This window comes from Agelaius phoeniceus, chromosome 5 (genome assembly GCF_051311805.1).
Source record: "Agelaius phoeniceus isolate bAgePho1 chromosome 5, bAgePho1.hap1, whole genome shotgun sequence".
Classification (NCBI taxonomy): Eukaryota; Metazoa; Chordata; class Aves; order Passeriformes; family Icteridae; genus Agelaius; species Agelaius phoeniceus.
Genome location: NC_135269.1, coordinates 25,897,164 through 25,919,840, shown reverse-complemented (window position 1 = coordinate 25,919,840; position 22,677 = coordinate 25,897,164). Strand labels below are relative to the sequence as shown.

The following is a 22,677-nucleotide window of genomic DNA, read 5'->3' as shown; positions in this document are numbered from 1 at the left end:
GGATGAGAAATACTGTGATAAGAGTTCTTGCTTCAAATTTTCCCATGCCTGTCAAAAAGAGGAGATATAGAATGGCACACTTTTTAAAAACTAATTAGGCTATTTTATTCCTAAAAAGAAAACTAAAAAAAAAAAAAAAAAAAAAAAAAATCAAACCAAAGGGGCAAAAAACCCAGCTAATCAACACTGGAACTAACCAGTTGGAACTAACCCCTCACTGCATTTTTTGTAAGAAGAGTAAATTTCCTCCACGGACCTTCCATTGCAAAAGACAGCATTCAAACAGATCTATAATCAAAGAAAACATAAACAGAAATATTAATAAACATGTTGATACACATAATATGAATAAAAATCCTGCAAGAAAAGGCACCACAGCTCTGTCTTGTTCAGAAGATCAAGAAGATTTTAGAGGCTCCAAAATCACATGAAAATTTACTGAATCAAGATCAGTTTCCCAATGCCTGTGTGTGTGATAAGCAAGTGTCTCGTGTCACCCCTGGCCACCTACATTGATAACAATTCCCCCACCCCTCTTGGCCTCCTTGTCACCCAACACTCAGGCCACTTCTTCATACAGGTCCTGGTTTTCCCAGTTTCAGCCAAGAGCCCACTTTCTTCTCTATTCCCTTAGTGACTAAAGGGAATAATTGGCCCCTGCCCTCTCTTTATAGCAGTCCTTTACAGAATTTCTGTTTGGTTTCCACCCACAGTTATCTTTCCTCTAGACTGAACATGTTTGGCTCTCTCAGCATTTCTTACAGGTGTCATCTGCCCCATCCCTGTGCTTGCTCCCACTCCACCCTGCAAACTATCTTTTTGGAAACACTGCACCCTGACATGGATGCAACACTACACATTCACAGACAAAAGGACAGGGGAGAAATTATCTAAGGGTCCTGCAAATCAGAGGGGCAGGACTTCTGTGGGAACACCACACCCTTTTCCTCCTCCCCAGGAGAATTCTGGACACGACTTGTAGCAAAGCTTCAAGAGTCACTTCTCTGGAAACAGTACTTTAGCCTCTGCCACATTTCACAGCAGGAACTGTGCTGTCTATTCAGCGCTTCCTTTTGTTCATTTGCTGCTATTGTTTGGCTACAGCTACTTCTCAGTCTCTGGTTCTGCTCCTACACAGCTCTGGTAGCAGCGCAGAGCAGGCACCTGACCAACAACCACTCCAACCACACTAAACAATCCCTCCTTCGAGTTCTCTCTCCTCTCTGTTTACATTCTTAAGCACACACTTTAAGGCAGTCATCACATCTCTCTTTTAATTGTCATTTGGCCAAGCTAAATGTAATTAGTTACTTTAATCTTCCCTCTTAGATCAATCCCTCCAGCATCTTAATCATTTTTGTTGCTCCACTGAATTTGTTCTGATTTGCTGCCATCTTTGGGGCACAAAGTTCTCCAGAAATTAGACTAGGTACACTCAGATGAGGCTCCTGAAGGAAACATGACTAGAAACACACAGGAAACATTTCCTTGCTTCAAGACACAACAGTTCTGTTTATGCAATCCAGAAATCACATCAGCCTCTTTGCTGCCGCATTGTACTGTGAGTGCACATCTCATTTGCTCACCGGTATAACCCCAGTATCATTTCTAGCATTACTGCTTTCCAGGGGTGTACCTCTCATCTCTGCTTTCTTTCCAAGCACAGTCTGATTTTAACTCCTACTATTCAATTTACTATCCACTCTGTTAATCCCCAAATCCTATTCTGAGGTATGACTGCTTAGCTTGCTATGTATCTCAAATCTCTTTGATTTCCAGTGGAAATACTCTCACAAAGCAAAGGCATGGGGTTTGTCATCAGAGTAAAGTCAAGACATGTCCCTAAATTCACAAGACAATATGGATTGTTCACAGACATGTCCCCATCATCTGTCCCTCACCAAAAACTACCAAAAGGTTTTCAAGGGCTTCAGTTTACTTTGGTGGTGACCAATGCTGGGCTGCTGTGTGACAGCCTTGCTGCTCTCAGAAAAAGCAGTGGGCCCTGGAGACCCAGGCAAGGCCCCGTGACAACAGCTGGGAGCACTGAGCAGGTGCTGCTTAAGCATCACTCCCAAGGTACATTTCTGTACACTGCCTTGCCCTGGGCACATCCCCAAAGTGGGCACAGCACCTTCCCAATAGTCTGAACATCAGCTTCCTCCAAATAGTGGTGCCTAAGCCTTCTCTCCTCCTTCATTCCAAAGAGGGGGGAGGTGGGAGGCTACTTCAAAGCCTTTCTGTGAGACATCTCATCTATGCAAAGCACACGAGATGCTGCTCAAGCAGCAAGTAGTCATAGAAGCAGGACCTGGGTGCAAAGAGCATTTTTAAGGATTCAAAAGGAAAAAAACCCTTTCTCTCCTCCAAAACTTTTCCTTCTGAAATCTCCTTCAAAACTCTTCCCCTGCCCCTCCAGCTCCCAGAGCCTCCAACAGCTCCCAAAGTAGTTCAAAGGCACTGAGACACTGGGTTTGCCTCCCCAGCCCCAGCCCACACTGACCACCTGCAGGACTGCCCCAGCCCAAAGCTGTGCCTTATAGAATGAAGTGCAGGGCTTGTCTAGACTGTAGGAGGAGAAAAGAAGATGGAAGAACAAGGGAAAGGTGTGGGTGGGTGAGGAGCCTGCCCTGGGCAGCACAGATTCACTGCCTCCATGGCTGCTCAGCTCCATGGAGGAGAGGCTGCTGAGCCCTGTCCAGCTTCTGATAGCCACAAGGCAGCTATGGCTCAGCAGTGTCTAAATGAAGCGGGGGTGTCCTTAACACAATACCTCTGACTGTGCCTGCTGCCCTTCTGCTCTGGGACCCAGATGAAGGGGGCACATCTACCACACAAGAGTAGCATCAGCTTCCCTCTTCAAAGAAAAGAAGTCCAAAATAAAGCAACGGCTACTCCCTCCCACCCTCTCCCATGAGTATGTACTGCCAGTGTGGGTGGGTAAACGTGTCAGCTCTCTCAGTCCTTCACAGTCCAGGTTTTAGCAGGACCAGAATGCAATTTACAGCCAGTCAAAGTCCAACAAAGTGTATAAATCTGTCTTCTGGCCACAACCTATTCTCATAATCCCTGTTAGCTCACATCCCCCTCATCAGCATCAAGAGAAGGTTTTCTGATTAACTTTCCAGACTCAGAAGGGACAAAGGAAGCTAAGCACAACTCAAGTCACTTGAAAAGCCTCAACATGTGTGAATTGGCTGGATTCATGACAGTTGTTAGCACCATAACAAAGATCTTTATTACAGAACCCATCTCAGCAGAGAGAGAAAACAAAGTGGGTTGCATAAAAATACAAAACTGTGTCTGTCCTTTGTATGTTCAGAAAACATGAGATGGCACAGATGCACACATACACCTTCCCCACACTTTGCACTTACTCGAAGCCCAAGGGTCCTCCTGCAGGAGACCAGTGTGCTTCTAGTTGAAAAGAAAGACCAGACCCAGGCATGTATCTAAAGCAGAGGAGCCCCATCCAAACCACCTGACCGTATCTCCAGGCACAGACCAAGGAGAGCTGCTTTCTGCCAAATGCTGATCAGCATGTACTAGACCAGCTCAATCAGGATGGAGGTGGTCAGCTTGGCTTCACCAAACTGGGAGCTGACTATGGCCAAGAGAAAGCTTAGTGTGGCTTTTACCTTCCCAGTCTAGCACACAACAAGATGATTCCCAATTACACCTTCTCCAAGCCCTTCAGTTTTGCACTGAGGAGCTCCATCCATCCATACAGCACACCACAAGTTCTGCTCAAGGTTCTACAGCTGTTCCCCAGTATGTTCTTCTGTTTACTGGTATCAATGTTTCATGTCTCATTGCCAGTTATGAGAGGCACAGCTTAACATCCTCCTCCTGAGTGAAGCTTACCTTCTCTTTACATTGCTATTCTAATATTCCATGCAACATATAATCTCCAGATGACTTTATCCAAGTTCTGTATTTCTTTGGCTGGTGTAATAAATGTGGCATTTCAGTAAAGCCAAGATTCAAGCTGAGTCTTTTGCATACAAACTCTTTAAACCCCAAGGCTTCAACTAAGTAACACACATAGGTTTGTCCTATGCAGGAGGAGCATTGGACCAAACATTTTTGCCACTAATTATTTAGACATCCTATAAGGAAATCAGAAATTTAAAAGGAAATTTAAGTTTTTCATGTTTTTTTCCCCTCTCCCTCTGGATCTCTGACTGTAAAATCAAGTTCTAGGATTTTTCCATCAATTTTTGTCCTGCAGCTTTAAAACCATTTTATATCACTCTTTCAAAGTAGTTCAGATTATGAGAAAACACAATTAATTTGCCTTAAAAGTCTCAAATTTTGTTCAGATGGAAATTTCAACTATGTCAAATACAGTCATTTTAAGCAGTTCTACCAGAGAGCATTGATTTTTCTCCCCCAGGCACAGTCCATGAGGATTTGGGGAAGCAAACCTGATACAACTTAATCTGATCCCAAAACTGAATGTCAGCTAGATTCTATACCCACTCCTGTTTCATACTGCAGGAAAAGCAATACATTACACAATTAAGAAAACACCTGAAAACTTACATGGAAAAGAAGTGTTTAAGAATCTGTTGGATCCTTATAATCACGTTATTTAACATTTTAGAAAAAAGGAAATCATCAGACACAAGGAAAAAAACAGCACCTTTTGTATTAACATGAAGCATTAATGCAGCATTCATTGCAGGCACTGAAAAAGCAGCCTAGACAGTACCTAAATAGCTCTTTATGATGTTCCTCCAGTGACAAAAGTGAACAAGTTTATAAACAAAAATACTTCAAAATGAAGCTGATTCAAATAAATATTGGAAGCCCTCGTGTCTTGTACCACAGAACAGATATCCAAAGTGAACCCAGTCTGATGCTGAATCCACAACCAATGCCAAGATTGCCCATTTTGAAGGGACAGTGGAGCCAGGCTCTGGGCTGCAGCTGCACCCTTGTACAGGCACACATTGAAACAGTTGCTGAACTGCACTATCACAGAAGACTGTCACTTTAGAGGACACACAAATTTCTGTATTATCCTGTGAACTTAAAAGCATGCAGACTATCAGGGCAAACCTTCTCTCTAATTTTCTGTTTTGATTTTTATTCTTCATTACTGCTTCATGCAAGCAGTATTTTCTTAGGAAAGATGTGCCTTGATGAAGATGGGCAATGCTTCTAAATGCATGCAGGAAAAAATGTAAGAAGACACATTATAAAACGTCATTCTTAAACTAGCTCCCTCCTGGGGACACAGTGGTGTTACAAGCAGCAAGCCCTGGCCCATGTCTCCTTAACCTGTAACATCCAGAGAAACAGATCTCTATGAGGTGCCACAGACCATCCTTTTATCTGGTCATGTCAACAGACCTCATGCACCAGCTTGCCACTGTCTGGTGTGAAAGCAAGGTCTGAGAAATCCATAAATCGTGGCTCAGTTCACCTAAAGGGACATTGGTGTTACTTGCAAATTCAAATGATGTTTGAGAACCATTTACATTGGGCACAGACTAAGGAACCTCCAGGCCTTCGAGTTCAAAAGGAGATGGACTATCAGGTATGCAGTCTTCTTGCAGAGGACAAGACACAAGACAGAGAAACAGGCATTAGGAGATTTTGGATTCCTCATGGAACATGATTGTTTTCCAAACTGGGTGGTGAAAGAGTAATAATTTAATACACCTCTTGTCTCTTCTAGCTCCCAACCCAGTACATGCTTAAAATGCATACACGCAGAACAAAGAGATAATTAAAAGCTTTCAGAAAGCTCATCTATGTAGGCTACCTTTGACCTTAGTCAATAAGGATTAGCTTTTCGAGAGGGCAAGCTGGAGCACATCCATGGGGCTCCTGCTCTACACTGCCCTTCAAAGAAAAAAAGCCCTTCAAAAGTGGTCTTTCTCCACTGACTCCCTGGAGTTCTTCTGGAAACAAGTCTCCCACAGCCAGTGTTCACTTCTGGAAAAAGCCTTTCCATATAAAAATCAAACATCTCACCAAGCTTATAAAAGCAAATGTATAACAAACGATGAGAGAGGATATACTGAGGGATATGAACTGCAGGAATGAAAATCCCAAGTGATTTTAAAGATCTGGAGACAATTGTAAAGAGTTACCTGCACATTATAGGAAACGATAAAAATTTTCATTGGAGCAGTAACTCTGCTTTTCTGTCACAGAGTCCATAGTTCTCATCCCTCATCCTTAGTTTAGGAGCACTTGCCTGAGGATCTGGTCTTTGTTTCCTGGGAATTCACCTCCTCCTGTCACTTTATTCCCCACCTGGAATCAGCACTGGAGCTCAATGCTAAATGAAACATTTTGTTTTCATGTCACCGGGAAAAAACAAACACATCCAAAGCAGAACAAGAACAAACCTGCACTGACTAATTTGGAGGAAGAATTAGCTCCCATGTCTCCCATGTCTCAGAGGACTCCACTGCCTCTGGGCTACAGAGCCTGTGCCTCCATTTCTTTCAGGTTGAAATAAATTCTCTTTTTATAAGTAATTACTTTGTATTGGGCCAAAGAAACAAACTACCTCCACAGCCCGGTCGTTAGAGCACTCCCTCTCCAGCACAATGAATAGGCATTTATATAAAGTAGAACAGTTCCAACTGGAAAAGTTCCAACTGAGAAAGCATTACTGCAGAGGACCCAGTAGTCTGAGCCCTCATCTTGGCTAGGACAACCTCAGGGACAAGTCCCCACTTCGAAGTATGCAGAATAAGGATGCGTCACACAAAACCCTGTTAGTTTTCTGCCCACCAGGCTGCTAGCTATTCTTTTCTCTGCTTTTTCATGAAAACACATCAAACACTCTAATTAAGCTCAGTGCACAAGTAGCAAAACCTCTGAAATTACTTTTTTTTTTTTTGCGGTTGGGCAGTTAACCCGTTTCCAAACCTCTTCTGTCAAAAACATTAATCATCTTCTCTAATGTCAAAAGCTGAAATCAGGAACCAATCTGCCCTAACAAAAAAAACCATAGAAGACTATCAAGGCAAGGCATGTCGTTAAACAGCCCTCATCTATGCATCTCCTGGTTTCTGAAAGTTATTATGCCCTCCAGTAAGAAAAAGGCCATTATGCAGAAAGGGTTGCTCATGTATGATACCCTCTGTGACAGCCAGCTGCTGCTTCAGACAGCACCAAGGTACAGGCATTCAGATCCTGCAAAGTTCTCTGAGTCCAGAAGTTCAGAGAGCCTTGGTGCCCCTTTACTCTACATAGAAATGTTGCAAATTAAAAATGGTTAACGCATGATCCTGGCTCTCTCTCTCTGAATCCCTGGTTTGAAAGTTCACAAACTTCCAAACCAGGGATTCAAAGTGCTTTCTGCAAAAGGCACTGTATCTTTCAAGGCAGCCATCCCACAGCTATCTTCTTTTTCTAAACTACTTAATTTTTGTCTCCTCCTATTTAGGATACTGGTGCCCCATCACTTAATGAAATTATTGCAATGTCTTTCCTGAGAGTCTATTTATGCTTTCATGGCATTTACCACTGTTACTTTCAGACTGAGTCTTAAAAGCTTCCTTCCAGAAAGACAGTACCGCAGACCACATCCACGCTGATTTTTATACTTTGACTTCCAACACTTCGGGACACTATCAATATAATTTCAATTATATATGATAGTCACCTTTTCAGTAATAAATTAGAGGGTAATTTCAAGCTGCACCAAAAACGTGGAGAGCTGAAAGGGAGAGACTACGAGAACAGCTTATGTCATTCTGTCGCTTTCATTAGACTCTCCCTTGGGGATTGTCAGCCTCTGATGTTTCAGCTTGCCTCTGCCGAAACACACGTCTGACAGGAGGGAATCTCCCCTGAGATACTTAGGCCACTGACTACAGCAGCCAGCAATAATAGAGAATTATAGAGGAGGAGAGAGAGGGGTGCAGGGACATGCAGATCCTTCCCGTGTGCTTTCCATACAAGCGTATGCCTACGTGCAAGTAGCCGCCAGTTAGTGCGTTCTAGTGCATTTCCTCTGCCACAATGCACTTCAAATGCATTTCTAAGCAAAGCCTTGTTACAGAAATTCCCCAGCAATCCAGCTGTGTATAATTAAACAACATCCTGCTTTACCTGGCACAAAGAGCCAGCAGCAAATTTACAGCAGCAACCCTTCCTCCATCCTCCTCCTGAAGCAGGTGGCAGCACCCTGACACCTTTCCATGCAGCAGTGGAGCCATTCTTCTCACTGCACAGGCTTCAGAACCACTGCTGTGAAGAGTTGGGATTGCCCTTGGCTTTAGGATCCTAGCAGTTCTTCTGCAATTCATTTCCAGGTGGTGTTGACTTAGGACCTACACCTTTCTCATTCCAAAGAGCCACCGTGTATCTCCAGTACCTCGTTTCCAGCTGTGAGTAGAAGTCTCATGTGACACAGGGAAACCACAGTCCTTTGTTATGACAGACTTCAATCTCTGAACTACTCATGCCCCACTGTATCCCGTTCATGGACCTCAGCCAGAGGTAACAACATGGGACCGCTGCAATCTTAAGCTATCCATGAGGCTATTATGCCTATCACCTGAAAACAATTTTCTGTTCATTAGGCAATCAGCTGTGATGTAGGACATGGCATTTGCACTAGTAAATTATCATCAGCTTGGTGACACCAGATTTTTTCTGCCTCAGCTGGCTTCAAGTAGCCATCTCATCTCCTAGTCCGTTTTGAAGTAGTGAATTTAGTAGTTTTACATTTGTTTCATTTTGAAAAATCCTCTAAGTTCTTTACAGGTCATACGTGCAAGAAACTACATCCATGTGAGAGAGTTGTATATATTATCTCCCAAAAGAGCATGGCAACCTTAACTAAGAGATTAGGTGAAGAAGCTAAATAAAAAAGTGAAATCCAAGTATAATAAGAGAGTGTATTGTGTCATTTCCTCCATTTGGGTCAGTGTGTCCTGGACACCTGTATAGAAAATTCCCGATTCCCAGAAAAAAACACCAGAGGTCAGGATTACATGCTTGTCACTCTTTTTTAAAATAGTGTAATCCACCAGCAGGGCTGCACCACAGTTGCCATTTCTGCTGGTGCACAGGAGGATTTACATTGGTACAGGCCTTAGGCCGCACAGCACATTCCTGATGCTGGCCAAACTCACAAGTCCAAAACATCCCTTTCAGCCATCTCAGCCTCTGGCAAGGGAATCTCTACTGACCCGAGGTGGGAAGATCCCTCACAGAACTTCACTGCCAGAGCTGTTTATCCAAACCCCAAGCAGGCACAGAAAGCTCCTCCAACTCAGAGCACAAAGAGATGTGACTGTGAAGGCTGGCTAGTGGAGCGATGATCCTCAGAAACCACAATGCTCATGGCTGCCCATATCCCACTTTATCTTCTGGAAGCAGCAAAGAGGAGTAAAAAGAAGGTGTTTTTAAACTGTATCTCATCTTGCAAGACAAAAGAATGACATCATGAAATAGCAAGGTGTGAATTTTCACATCTCTCAGTGTGTGACCGTCAACCTCCCCTCCCCCTGCAGTATCAGGTTTTGGCACAGCAGCTATTCAGATGCTGTGATAGTGCAAAGCCTTGAAAGTAGTGGCTACAGACAGGTGAGGATTCTGAATGAAAGAGACATGGTCTCAATCTAAACAGCCCAACTTATCCCAGGATTCCATAACTGTGCCTGCAAATACTAAAGCATCGCTCACACAAAACATGTTTGTAAGCCTCTTCTGCCCGATTTCTATACTGCAGCTCTTGCCAGTCCCCTGGACAGTATGAGCTGTCACAACCTACCAGAGGTTTTGTAAAGCAGGCATCTTTGGGGAGCTCCTGATACACACAAGCTGTGTCACCAGTTGACACCATAATTTTGATTCCTACAGGTCCCATATTAGATTTGTTGCACAGAGGCAAACCCAATCAGGTTCCTCCAATGGGACAGTCTCTCCCTCCTGCACACAGGACAAATCAACCTCATTATCTTTATTCCAAAGTTGTTTGGTTAGGCAGGCAAATATCATGATCTGAGGTTCACTGGAGACAGACTTTATTTAGATACAAAATCCCAATAGTTCAGCACCTACATCTAGCTTTAAATATTGTCAGTCACAGCTAATCTGCCAAATTTATCAGCTCTTCTACTGTCACTAAAACATTAGCGCAGTAAACATTTAATTTGATGTTTAATCTGTATTCTCTCTGCTTCATCTTAAAGTCATTTATTTCCTGATCTGTCCTCTGTGACTAATGAGAATAATTGGCCCCTGTCTTCTTTCTGTAACAGTCTTTTATGTATTTGCAGACAGCTAAAGATCCACCCACAGTTGTCTTTTCTCCAGACTGAGTTTCCCTAGGTCTCTCTCATTCTTCCTTTACAGGTCTTGTTTTCTCTGCTCTGTGATCATCGTCTCAGTTCACTCCCGCACACTCCCCCCAGTCCTTCCCTCTCTTGGAAGTGCTGCCCTCAAACAGAACATAGTTACCTAAGCAGAGCTAAACCACATCTGGAAATAGGTTCTAGACAGATCATTTCACTGTTTTGAGCAAACAAGGATTGTATAAAATCTGTATTCTGTATACAGAGCTCACACATGGGCTGGACAGTGGGTTTGGAGGAGGGTGGTAGCTACACTGCTTAATACTTGATCCGTGTTTGAAAATCCAGACTGGAAGTACAGTAAGCAAAAACTGTAACCATAACTAAATAGCTATACACGGGCAAAGTAGACTAGGCTGACTGCTACCTTGAGAAGCAACTTAAGAGTTTGTCCCATGGACAGTTAATTGGAGGTGAGCTCCTACAACCCCAAAATGCCAGGGGTGTGCAGGAGTGGCAGAATAATATCCCATGGATTATTCAGGCCAGACAACCTGGTGGCCCTGCACCTGTTTTAGTGGAGGAGCAATCAGTACAGATAAGCCACCAAACATGAAGATCAAATTCACATTTTTCCCTTTAGAGTGTTTCTTTCCTATAAATGTTTCAGCACAGCCTTGCACACCAATGTTAGTAATACTGTATGTGCTTTGGGAATACAGAAACATCTTCAGTATTCAGAGCTAGCAATCTAGACTTTTACCTCAGCCACTTTCAGTGACTCTTTTCAGTTCTGAACCTTTTTTGCACATGGGGTTTGAGGTATAGGGAGTGAATGGTGCAGAGATCTCAGGCTAGTATCCCTTTCACTTTGTGCCAATAACCACTCTCATTCAAAATTTCTTTTCCCCGAGATATTTAATCAATTCATCTATATTGATATATCTAGAGTATATATTTTGATGTAAAACATGGTCTTTGATTGCTTGTATTAGAAAGGGAAGAGATCTACCCAGCATACTTTGCAGTCTAAAAATACCAGCTGTATTGGGAAGATGAGCTGGCAGCAAGTCTCAGAACACATATCCCTTCACTCCTCACTTTTTTTGGTGACCCTGGGTATGGAAAATGAAGTGTTTTTATTCTTCTCACATGAAGCATACTCAATGTATATATAAAAATTTTATAAAGAAAAGTCCGTCCCTTCTCCTGCCCAGAGTCAGTGTTCTCTTCTGTTTCCAAGAAAACACTGAATAAAAGACAGCCTTGCCTCTAGAGGTCCAAATTAGCCATGGTTTGAATTGAATTTGAATTTGCACAGTTTGCACACTACCTTGTGCCATACATTTGTTTCTGAGTGCATAGAGAGGGGATTTTTTTCTCTGCAGTGACCTCAGGCACACGGAGATACGCCGCTTGGTTTGCACAGATCACCACCCTGCACTTGGTCAACTTTTACACACACCAGTTCACACTCTGATGTACAATTCTAGCTGGGAGCTTGTGGTTTGCAGCTGAAGGAAGCAACGAGCTCCTGAACAATAAACGATGGGTTTGCTTGGATGGTTTTTTTTCCCCCAACATGAAAGGTAGCTTTAACATTTAACCTGGTCACATCAATCTCCTAGTTCCCAGGCACTCACCTCCATGGCACTAATTTTGCCAGAGTGAGCACCAGTCCGTACCTGCCAGGAACCTTCTTTCCTGTCTTTAGGTAAACAGACAAGCAAGAAAGGTAGGTCAGAGGGATGGTGGAGCCCCCTTTGTGGTTGGATAAATGGGTTTTTTACTTCCTATTACAAGGCACTTTACCTTGTAAGCAAAAAGCAGAATGACAAAACTCATAAGAAGGGACAACGCAGTAGTAGCAGGTGGGCCATGCTTAGCTTCAAATATCTTATTTTCCTCTGATTCCCCTTCTACATATTTTAGTGCTGTGATCTTCAAACTGCCATTTCATTTTACGCAGGGAGGTACCCAAGGCAGCAGCGAGTCTGTCTGACTGCAGCAAAGCGACAATTAATAAGTTGACTCACTTTGGTGTAAAGAGTTCTTGTGGATGGGTGGACAGAGGACAGATCAGGGTAATAGCAGATAACTGATCAGCCCTGCTTCTCCCAAACACTTTGTGCTTTTCTCTCAAGTATAAATAAATATCAAAGAGAGCTAATCACAGAACTGCAGAAGAGTCAGGCAGGCCTAGAGCCCTGATGTCAAGCAGAGTGGATACCACGAGCATTCCATGGTGGATTAGGCAATCACAATACCCTGAGCCATTTTGCTCAGAAAGATCGTCCATCTTTCCTATTAACTAATCCTTTTTTTTTTTGATTAATTGCAGCTTACAAAAAGAAAACTGTAAAAATTCAAAAAACCCTCTGTGTGTTTTCCAGCTGCAAGATAGCTGTCTCGCCACTGCCCACCAAACCACGCTGCTAAGTACAGAACAGGCAGGGAAGAGTTGTGGCCTCCCTAAAGGCCAAGAAGGGGACCAGACCTCAGTCTGGACTATCTCATAGGCAGCTTTTGTGCATCCTAAGGATGGGAATGTGGAATGGAGCCCATTGCAGATACAAGCAGTGCTATCTGTACAGTGCTCCCACCCTCTGCCAGCTTGGGAGAATGAAAAACAAGCACCAGGAATCAAATCCAGACCTCCCACATGGTGCTGCAGAGAGACTGATTCCTGGTGCCAACCCAGGCAATGTGAGTCCAGTGTGGGAATCTAAGCACAGCTCCACAGCTCTGGCACTGGAAGCGAGTGGTGCCAGAAGCACCTGCCCTCTTCCAAACCAAGCACAAGAAACAGCCCCAGGGAAATGAAATATAAATTCATTCCATCACCTTTTCCCCCTGTAGGTTAGGGTTTGGGAATCAGGTGCTTGTTCATAGGTTGATAGACTTTTTATACAGGAACAGTGGAAATCCAAAATGAGGATAATACAAGTCAGAGCGTCAGATATTAGATGGAGATAGCAGCTTGGGATTTTTGCCCCTGTTCTGTAGTTTCCACCTCTCTGTGATCTCTTGCATGATGTTCTGGCATATACAGATGCAACGTAGAACTCAGCCAACAAGACTGGTGTCCTGAGACCCTTGCCCAGAACAGGATGGCTGGGTGCTGCTGCTGACACCTTCCTTTGCTCAGCAATGGTCTCACTGGCACAGGGATCACAACAGGCACCAGCACTGACACAGGTTGAACTGGCTGGTGCAGCAGGTGTGCCAACAGATCAGAGCCTAGGGTCCCTGGGAAGAGGAGCTGTAGCTTTCACCATGCTTCCTTCCTTTTCTCTGCTGAGATCTGCATTGTTACCTGTGTAACAATGACTGAGCCAAGAGGAAGTTGAAGCAAATCTCGCCATCCCCGGGGCTGTTTCCTGACTCTGCCCTCAACCTGTTCCGTTGTGTCCCAGCCCTCTGAGACCTCAGACTAGGAGACAAGCTGGTGTGGTGAGGGACCAAAGAAAAGCAAGATAAACGGAGGCGACAAGAGCTGCTGCTTTGGGGCGGCGTGGGTGAGCAGCTGAAAATTGCCCACGCCCACGGCTCCCCTCCTGCAGAGCACCCTGCACCCACGAACAAACTGCTGCTCTCTGCAGAGCTGCAGCTGGGGCACACCAGGTCACCCGACACGGCAGGGTGCTGTGTCCCTGCTCTGCTCCCCACAGCCTTGGGGTGTGGGACAGCAATAGCACCCCATGAGCTGGGAGTCCTGCACACCCAGCCCTTCCTGCCTGCCCAAGGGGCAGCTCAGGAGGAATCAGCTGCCTCCACGCACTGCTTGCAAAGCCTGAGGTAACTGCACTTGATGGTGGGGAAAGCAATGGTAGCAGACATCTCCTTTTGCCCATACTGGAGCTTGCAGAGAAGATGAGGAAAAGTCACAGGTAAAGGCAGCAGCCAGAGAGACTGGGCAGTAAAGAGTGAGGATGTGGGCCGGTGCTCCTGGCTCCCACGGCTGAGCATCAAAGCTGTAAGACCCCTCTCCAAGTCCCACCTGTGCACAGCCTGGCCCTGGTCACGGCTGGGAAGGGCTGTGGCAGGGATGCGGCCCCGCTGGGGCCGGGTGCCCGGCGGGCAGGGCTGGCAGGCGGCGGGCAGAGAGCTGGGCATCGCTCCCGAGGGGAGCAGGCAGCCTGGCCCCGCTGCCGACGGCTGCCACCCGGGCCTGGCACCCGAGAAAACCTTCCCCTCTGCCGTCCGATGTGCCTGCAAAACCCAGAGTAGGGGGCAGAGGGGCAGGGACTGAGCCCACTCTCCCCTTTCCGTGCATCCCCCCGGTTTGCGCTTTTAGGTTCTCTCGGGGGTAAGCGCTGGCCGATGAAGGGGGCTACAATCCCCCACCAGTCCGGTGCTGGGGTCCTGGGAAGATCCAGGAGCTGCGAGGCCTGAGAAATTCCTTCGGAAAACGGGGGAAAGGCTCCCACGCGCCCTCCTCTCCGCACAGGTAAACTTTCTACTCCCACTTGCGGCGAGGGAGGGAGAGCTCAGGCAGGGAGGATCCAGGCGCGGATACCCTGGGAAGCCTTAGATATTTATAGAAGCACAGCCACAATATGTCAGGAATGGTGGCTCTCAACCCCTTCACGCGGAACCATTCTTGGTTTTTAACAATAGGCCGACAAAACCCCCCAGAAATGTAGCAAGGAGCTGCTGGAAGGATGCAGGCAAAGGAGGTGGTAGGAAAGGCGCGCCCCCGCCTCGGCAGGCTCGGGATGCACCAAGGGCTCCGAGTGCCTCAAGGCTTGCCCCACCCCGCAGCGGGGCTGGAGGATGACCCCCCCTTCTTCCTCCCTCTGCCGTGGGGTGCGCCTCCCGCTCCTCTTGCCGCCCCCCACCCACTGCCAGCCTTCCGGTCGGGAAGGGAGAGGCAGCTCGGGGGGAGCCTGGGCGGGGGGCTGGCGATGCGGGTGAGGGTGCCGGGGGTCCGCCCCCGGGGGGGCCGTGCAGCAGCTCCCCCCTGCCCCCGCCGCTCCCGGCGTGGGGGCGCGCAGACCCACGCGTGACCGGCGAAGCGGCGCGGCGGGCACGGGCTGAGGCTTAAAATAACCCCGAGACGTTCAACACCTTGTGCCCGGCGCTCCCGCACCCCCCGGCTCCCTTTGTCTTGCCACCATCTTACAGAAAGACTCACATGTCACGTTACGGTCGGGATGCACCGGTATCTCTCGCGTATCTACAGCCGAGCGGCACGATAGCCATTTTGCATCCCTCCCGAGTGGGCTGGGGAAGGGGCTGCAAGGCGCGGGGGATGGCGAGGGGGAAGGATGGGGCGAGGCGAAGAGGGGCCACGCTGCCCGCTGATAGCACCAGGGGGACGGGGATAAATTAAAACACGTGAAGTTGCCTGAATACAGCGCCTCGTAGGTTCAGGCTAAGTCGCTTGACGTGCTTGGACTTAAAATAGCCCTCCACCTCCACGCAAGCAGGCGCACTGGCCCCGGCGCTGGGCGGGCTCCTGCCGCGGTGCCAGGGGCGGCCCCGGCCACTCCCCGGGCCCCGGCCCCGGCCCCCGCGTTAGGCCGCTCACGATGGAGAGGCCGGCGTGGGTTTTCAGTAATGCACCACCCTCCCCGGCAACAAGCGGGTTTCTGTGTCCTGTTGTTGCTGACCAGCTCTGCTTTCGCATCAAAGCATGGCAAGGAGCGGCTGGACCAGTGAAAAGGAGGAGGCAATTTGCGGGTGGATGGATGAAAATTATTTTCGTTTTAACCCCTTTATAAAGCCGTGTTCTTCCTCCCGACCCCACCTGCCCACCCCCCGCCCAAAAAAAAAAAAAAATCACAAGGGACTTTCCCCCAGTTCACAACGTGGTACCCAAGTCAAACCCTTTCGCCTTCTCTTCATGTCCTATTTGATGAGCCAAGAGGGAATCAACATGTCTGGTGAATGTTGGGGGTTTTTTTTCCCCTCTATCTGCTTCTAAAAGCAGCATCTCTAAACCTTTTGTTCTACCGTGAGTGATCTTCCCTGGGCAAACCCGCGTACCAAAATGAGCTGCAAGCAAAACCACAGAAACAGGAATTTCCCTACCTTGGTTTGTAGAAGCAGAACCTCTAGACGGACAGATCAAGGGAGAGAGCATGTTGGGAATGTCCAGTCTCCTCTTCTTGCTTGCATATCCACATAAGAAGAATAAGGGTCGGGGGCAAATGTGGGGGAATGAGTTAAAAAACAATCCTATTTGGCTGTAAAAAAAATAGAGGTTTCTTTGTGGCAATCTTGCGTCTTGAAGCGGTGCAAATTCAAAAGCTGGAGAGAATCACTTCAGAGGATATTCAGCGCGAGATGTGAGGATCGTCAAATGCAGGTTCCAGAGTAAGCATTCCTTTCGCCTTTTTAATGATTATTCTTGTAATTATTCTCTCTTTTTTTTTTTTTTCCTGGAGCCCTAGTGGAGGAGGTTGTGTTTAATGCAACTGGAGGTCGGTGCCGTTCTTCTGTGAAGCATGATTATCCTCAAAGCGTCCCCTTCCTGAAGGGAAAAATAAGCATCAATTCTGTATTAGAGGGATCTGAAGGGGATAGAAAACGCTCCCCAACAAAGACATTAATATATTGAGAAGAAAGGAAGGCAAAACGCATTTCCCAATAGTGCACACAAGCGGAATTAAAAAAAAAAAAATTAAAAAAAAAAAAAACAGCTGGCACGAGTCTATAAATAATTCAGATACGGGCTGACTACACCATTCCCGGGATAGGCATGCATACGAGACGAGAAAGCGGGCGCGATGTGAATCGCGGAGAGAAAGCGGCTCCCCCCCCCCGCGGCCCCCTCCCCATGCACGCACAGCATTTCGCCCACCCCCGGGCCCAGCCCCCGAGGGCTGGCGAGGGCCGTGCCCACCCCTCTGCAGTGCTGCCGGCACCGCTGCCCGCCGCGCACTCGCACCCGCACCGCCGCGGGGCTGGGGGCACGGGGGCTGCTTCACCTGCCACGGGGCCCCCGCCTCCTTCGGCCCCGGCGACACAACCCTCGGCTCTCCGGGCTTGGATCGGGGGTTTTTTGTTTTTTTTTTTTTCCTAGGGGTGGGTGGATGGCTGGGAGTGTCCCCACCACCACCTCCTCCAGCACAGCCGGACAGGGCTTACAGCTATGCAGGCATTTATTTAATGAAGCCGCAGATATTTATTTCTTTTCCCCTCCTTTCTCGCTCGGTAAAAGATTCACACTTAGAGCTGTCATAAAATCCAGACCCACATACATACCAGCAAATCCTGCTTCAAGCACTCGGGCTGCTCTGAGTAGCTACTGCCCCCCTCTCTGCCTGCAAGGCTGATCCGCCTCAGACATGCTCAACTTCTTCATTCTCTTCGCTGGTACTGCCCGGGTGGGAGATGAGGGGCGGGGAGGTGGAAGTGCTCAGAGCATCACTCTAAAAATACATTAAAAAAAAAATCTCTGCAATATAAAAGCTCCGAGAATGCTTCTCGGAGGTGGGGAAAGCATGGGAAGGTGAATTAATAAAGCAGCTTAATAATTAAAAATAATTAAATATACCCGCGGAAAATGGTGGGGAGGGGGAGATATCAAGGGGCGGGGAGGGGAAGCTGTGCGAGTGAGCAGTGGGGGAAACGGGAGGGAGAAGACGAGGAGGAAGGACAGTACGGGCAAGGGGAGACCAAGCCCTGGCCACTGCCGGAGGGAGGGAGCAGGTCTCGGCCTCGGCGGGGGCGAAGGGGGAGCCCTCGCCCGGGCAGCACCTGTGCCTCCGGCCGAGCCGAGCCGAGCCGCAGCCCCGCGGGGACCGCCCGGGGCTCCCTGCGTCCGGCGCCCTCTCGGACCGCGACCCGCATGTTTGGAAGCAACCGAGAGCAGGAATGCTTTAAAAAAATGTATTAACAATAACCATAAAATAGTAATAATGAGAAGAAAGGAGCGGGCACCCAGCCAGCAGGCAGGCAGCAGAATTGGATCCTGAGGAAAAGAAAGCAGTGAGAGCAGAGATAACGCTAATATCCAAATTGGATACTCCACAATTAAGCCCGATGCTTTAATTGCTATTCTCAGAGCCCCTTGGAAGCCAAGAAAAGTGAAATCAGCCTGAACAGAAAGGAACTCGTGTTCCTTCATCCTCATCCTGCCTTGCCCATAGATGCCTGCACCCTTGCAGCCCATGGTGCTCTCAGCCTCACTGCAGGAGGGCAATCCACTCTGTGGTCACAGATCCATCCCTGTCCCCTCTTGTGCCATGGGTGGCCTGAGAAGAGTGTGCTCCACCCCTCTCAGAACCAGAGAATGGCCGTAGGGTAAGTCTTGCTCCCACCAGGAAAAGCCAGAGTGGGTAACAAAGCAAACCTCTTCCAGGTGGAAGTGTCAAGTGCAGCGTCCTTCGGGATGAGTAGTCACTACAGGGTTGCAAACACCCACCCTGCCAATGTCTGAGTCTTGGTAGGAGATTTGGAAGAGCTCAGATGGTCCTTGGTGACACCCTAGAAACAAGAGCACTGAGGAAAGCCCTCCCCATGCTTCCCTGCCAGCTACACTTGTCCTGCAGGAAATCAGACCCCAGGCCGAGCATCACACGCTCTGCTTCAGTGCTGATGCAGACTGCACTGTCCAGCCTTTGCACCCCTCTCACTGAAAGCACTCTCCAAGGAACAACACACAGTTGCTTGGACCTACCTAGCACTCTCTATGTCCAGAAGCAGTGAGGAAGATGCTGCTCAAAAGACAGGCAAGGAGAGCTGGATCCCACATGCCAGAGAATTGTGTTCCAGTGAGAAGATGGGCACTCAATGCAGGACCTCTGTTGCAGGTATGTATTTGCAAGGCAAAACATGCATATGGCCAAGGTTTCTGAGGGAGGAAGGCCTCCTAAAAGAGCCACAGCAGCTGTGGACTCTCTCTTAACCCCCAGGTCCTTTCTCAGTTTGTACCTCAGAATCGATCCACGTGCTCCAAATAGAGTTTGCTGGTCTGTAGGGAAGGTTATGGACAGCAATGTGGCTGTAGCACTGCCTGCATCTATATCAATATGCCATCTGGAGCTTGAATGAATTTCTGTTTCCATGTGTAGTGTGTGTACAGTGATATTTTTTCATGTAGCTGCAGTGACCACAAGCAATACCAATCTGTGCTTGAGCTCTTGGACAAAAGCAGACACCAATATTTTCATTTTGACAGCCTGGATCTTCCTGAGGGTGCTGGTAAGGGCTGTTCTCCTGTAAGAAAGATTTTCCTAACATTTTTAGGCATGCTTTAAAAAGTGACTATGATATTTTGCATTCTAATTTCAGTAAAAATGGAAGACATATTAGCCAAAGCCTAAAGTAATCTGAAATTATCTCAGAACAGTTGGAGAAAAGAACTGTAGAGTGATACTTACATGCAGAAGCTGCTAATAGCTGAAGAGATTAGTCATTTAACTTTGCCATTCCTTTCACTGATAATAGTGATACAGGAATAGCAGATATGATTTGGCCAAGGGATGTTTTTTTTCCTTTCTGTATAGCAAGAAGGGATGAACTATGACTCTACAAGTCCTCCTTGGCATTCTTCTGGATGAAACAAGCTAACAAGGAGCTTGACAAAAAGAGAAGGAGTGGTTTTCATCCAGCATATTACTTAGAAACACAAAATGGAGGGTTAAGTATTTCTAGGAACAATTTCTGACAAGGGGCTGCAATCATTTTAAGCAAGTCAATGAAATTTAAGGTTATAACTCCCTGTGATCTTAAGATGAAGGAATTCATCAACTGTTTTTCTTTATAAAAGTACACAACTCCACAGTTACATGGTACATGAAAGCCTTGTTTACTTTTAGGATGAGACTAGTTGCCTTTCTACTTGATAGATATCCATGCACATCTTACATAAACATAATACATATGTATATTTATCATTCCTTCTTAAATAAATCACAAGGACTAAGTTCTCCATAGTGATTAGGGGCCTGAGTGTCCAGTTCAACAATTTTTTTTGGACAAAATGGGTACATTCCCCTTGGTCAAAGAAATCAGGCTCAATTATAAGTTTGAAATCAGGCACATAAAATTGCCAATTGCTTCAGAATTATCTTCTCAAGATTTTGCAAAGCATCTAACCCCCAAATTATTTTTCTATTAAGATGTAATAGTTATTGTAAATAATGTGTGTGGAGGTTGGCTCCAAATAAAAAATGTTGCAAAATCTACAGCAGCACAGTACTGTGGCAGGGTTTACTTTCACTAGCTTGGGTAGGCTTTTTTTTTCTCCAATCAACTAAGATGAATAAACTGCATAAAATGAAACAAATGGCATCTCTGATAGGAAATGGTTTTTCAAACATCTCTTCAATTCAAAAGTACTTAAATGTTATTTGTAAGACAAATTGAGGGATTTATTTTAAACGGGTCCATGTTTACTATAAATTAAGGGCTACATTATTTTTGTCCTGCCTAAGATAAAAGAATGTGAATGAAAGTTCTTATATCAAAAGCAACCAGGGCTGGATGTGGCAGTGATGATGTTGGGGAGGATGCAATCCAGCAGAGCCATTCTGTCACAACAGAACAGCCTCTGCCAGCACTGATAGGGACCAAAGGCCCTACAGTAGCTTTCACCCTTAGTCAAAGACCCTTTGATCCCTGCTGATTTGGTAAAATCAGAGCCTTTTCCAGGGCCCTAGATAAATGGGGTCTGCAGCTAAGGGAAAAGACTTCCATTTCATAGGTCCTCTGTTCCAACATAGACACGCTTGCATTAGTAGAAGAAAAGCCATGTCTGTGGAAAACAATTTCTTATAATCAATGAAATGGATCAATTGTTCTGGATAACTCACACCATAAAAAGGTTTTCCATAGTAGCACTCCTTTGGGTGTTTGCACATGGGCTGCAGAGCATGGTAACCAGGACTCCAGCTGCTTTTACACGGTGCTCTGTGCCCTGCTCTACTCAGCCAGTCAGGTTATAAAGTGGCTGAATACATCTATGCTCTTCTCCTGGTGTTCAGATACCAGGCCTGTGTCAGTTTTGGAAGATCACCATAACACTGGCCACGCAGGTCCACAAACAAGGATGCCATGTCATGATGCATAAAGAACAGCATGGAAGAAATTTTATCAGCTAATTTAAGGGAAAGCAAGTGGAGAAACAAGCATACAAACTTGAGAGTGGCACAAGCACCTGGCTGAAGGACTTAGCTTAATTTTGGCATGAAACCTGTTTTCCTTTCTTTTGCACATGGTTCAGGACCAAGAGATGCTAGAGCAAGATTGAGCCAGAAGCCACTGGTGGGGAGATCTCATCAGTCTTTTGCAAGGACACCTGGGCACAAGGAGACTCATCACTTTGTTTGCTACTCAGCGGACACTCATCCTGCCAGCAGCCCAGCAGAAGGGAATTGTGAACACTGCTGCAGTTGCTTTGAAGTGTTACACATGTTCTCTCAGCTGTCATACCAGGACACTTAGCTGAGCTCTCATCATTTTACACTGCAATAGTTGCAGCATCCCCTACTGTCTCTGCCATGGTCAGTCTGCCCCAGAAATCCTAACAACTAGCAGACTGGTTTTTTGTCATGCAGAATCAAAAACAATGTGAAGCAGATTAAAGGAGAAATAGTTTTCTCTGTCTCTTTATAGACTTGTTTTATTATTTTGAGTATGGAATGTCAGGCTCACTGAAATTGGTTGTCCTGGATGGTCATTTATGTATGAAATACAGGCACATTAAACTAAGAAACTGTGGAGTTTGTTCTTTCAAATGGAAATGTGTTATTTTTGAACTGCAGAACTACAGACAGGATTTCAAACTGACACTGTCACTTCTCTAAGATGATACATGGCTCTTCTTCCTATAGCACACCCAGACTGAAGAACCTATCCATCAAAAGGCACAACATCTATCTAATAATAAATAGTAATTAACATCAAATGCTGTACTGGATTTCATCAAAGCAGAGTACAAACATTAGCCATAGATGGCATCCTTTTACCCTGCCATTCAGAAGCAGGAAGGCTGAAGCACTCACTGCCTTGCATCACTCTGAGGAAGATGCCTTTCTTCTCCACCTCTGGGGTGCAAAGATCATTCCACTGGCTGGAGATTTTGTCCCATCTCACTGGTCTTAACAAGATACAGTCTCCTGACACACTTGAATGAATGGGAAACCACAACCCTCCTGGCAGTCATCTCCATCTTGTTCCAATGCTAACAAGACAAACAGATTATCTGGGGTTTTTTTCTAAAATCAACTTTCTGGTTGATGAAAATCTTACTGGTTCTCTCCAGATTCAAGTGATGACTCTCTTCACTGGAAGAGCTGCAAAATGGATTAGGCAGATTGCCTTCACGGTTTAAAGGAAACTGAAAAACCGCTTTCAGTAAAAGATAAAGTGTGGCTTTTGCCAGCTTATCGTGATGAAAAGCTAAAGAAGAGTTTCTTCAGCAAAGTACCTGCATTCACCTATTCTCCAT

At 46.3% G+C, this 22,677-nt stretch overlaps 1 protein-coding gene and 1 long non-coding RNA gene across 5 annotated transcripts in view; one reads left to right on the top strand and one right to left on the bottom strand.

Annotated features, from left to right (window-relative positions):
- GRIN2B (glutamate ionotropic receptor NMDA type subunit 2B) overlaps window positions 1-17,628 on the bottom strand; it is a 226,036-nt gene extending 208,408 nt beyond the window's left edge. The window contains exons 1-2 of one of the 4 annotated variants that reach the window (XM_077178663.1): window positions 17,487-17,628; window positions 16,311-16,752 (exon numbers count right to left, since the gene is read on the bottom strand). The gene's annotated coding sequence lies outside the window, so the exon portion shown is untranslated. Of the gene's footprint in view, window positions 1-16,310; window positions 17,038-17,068; window positions 17,084-17,209; window positions 17,360-17,486 lie in introns of those variants that run through there. The other 3 variants (XM_077178664.1, XM_077178665.1, XM_054631354.2) reach the window with 3 other exon arrangements.
- Window positions 17,629-17,903: 275 nt separating this feature from the next.
- LOC143694040 (uncharacterized) lies at window positions 17,904-22,134 on the top strand. Its single transcript, XR_013182217.1, has 2 exons — window positions 17,904-19,036; window positions 21,451-22,134. It is a non-coding gene; the product is annotated as an uncharacterized LOC143694040 (long non-coding RNA).
- The last annotated feature ends 543 nt before the right edge of the window (window positions 22,135-22,677 follow it).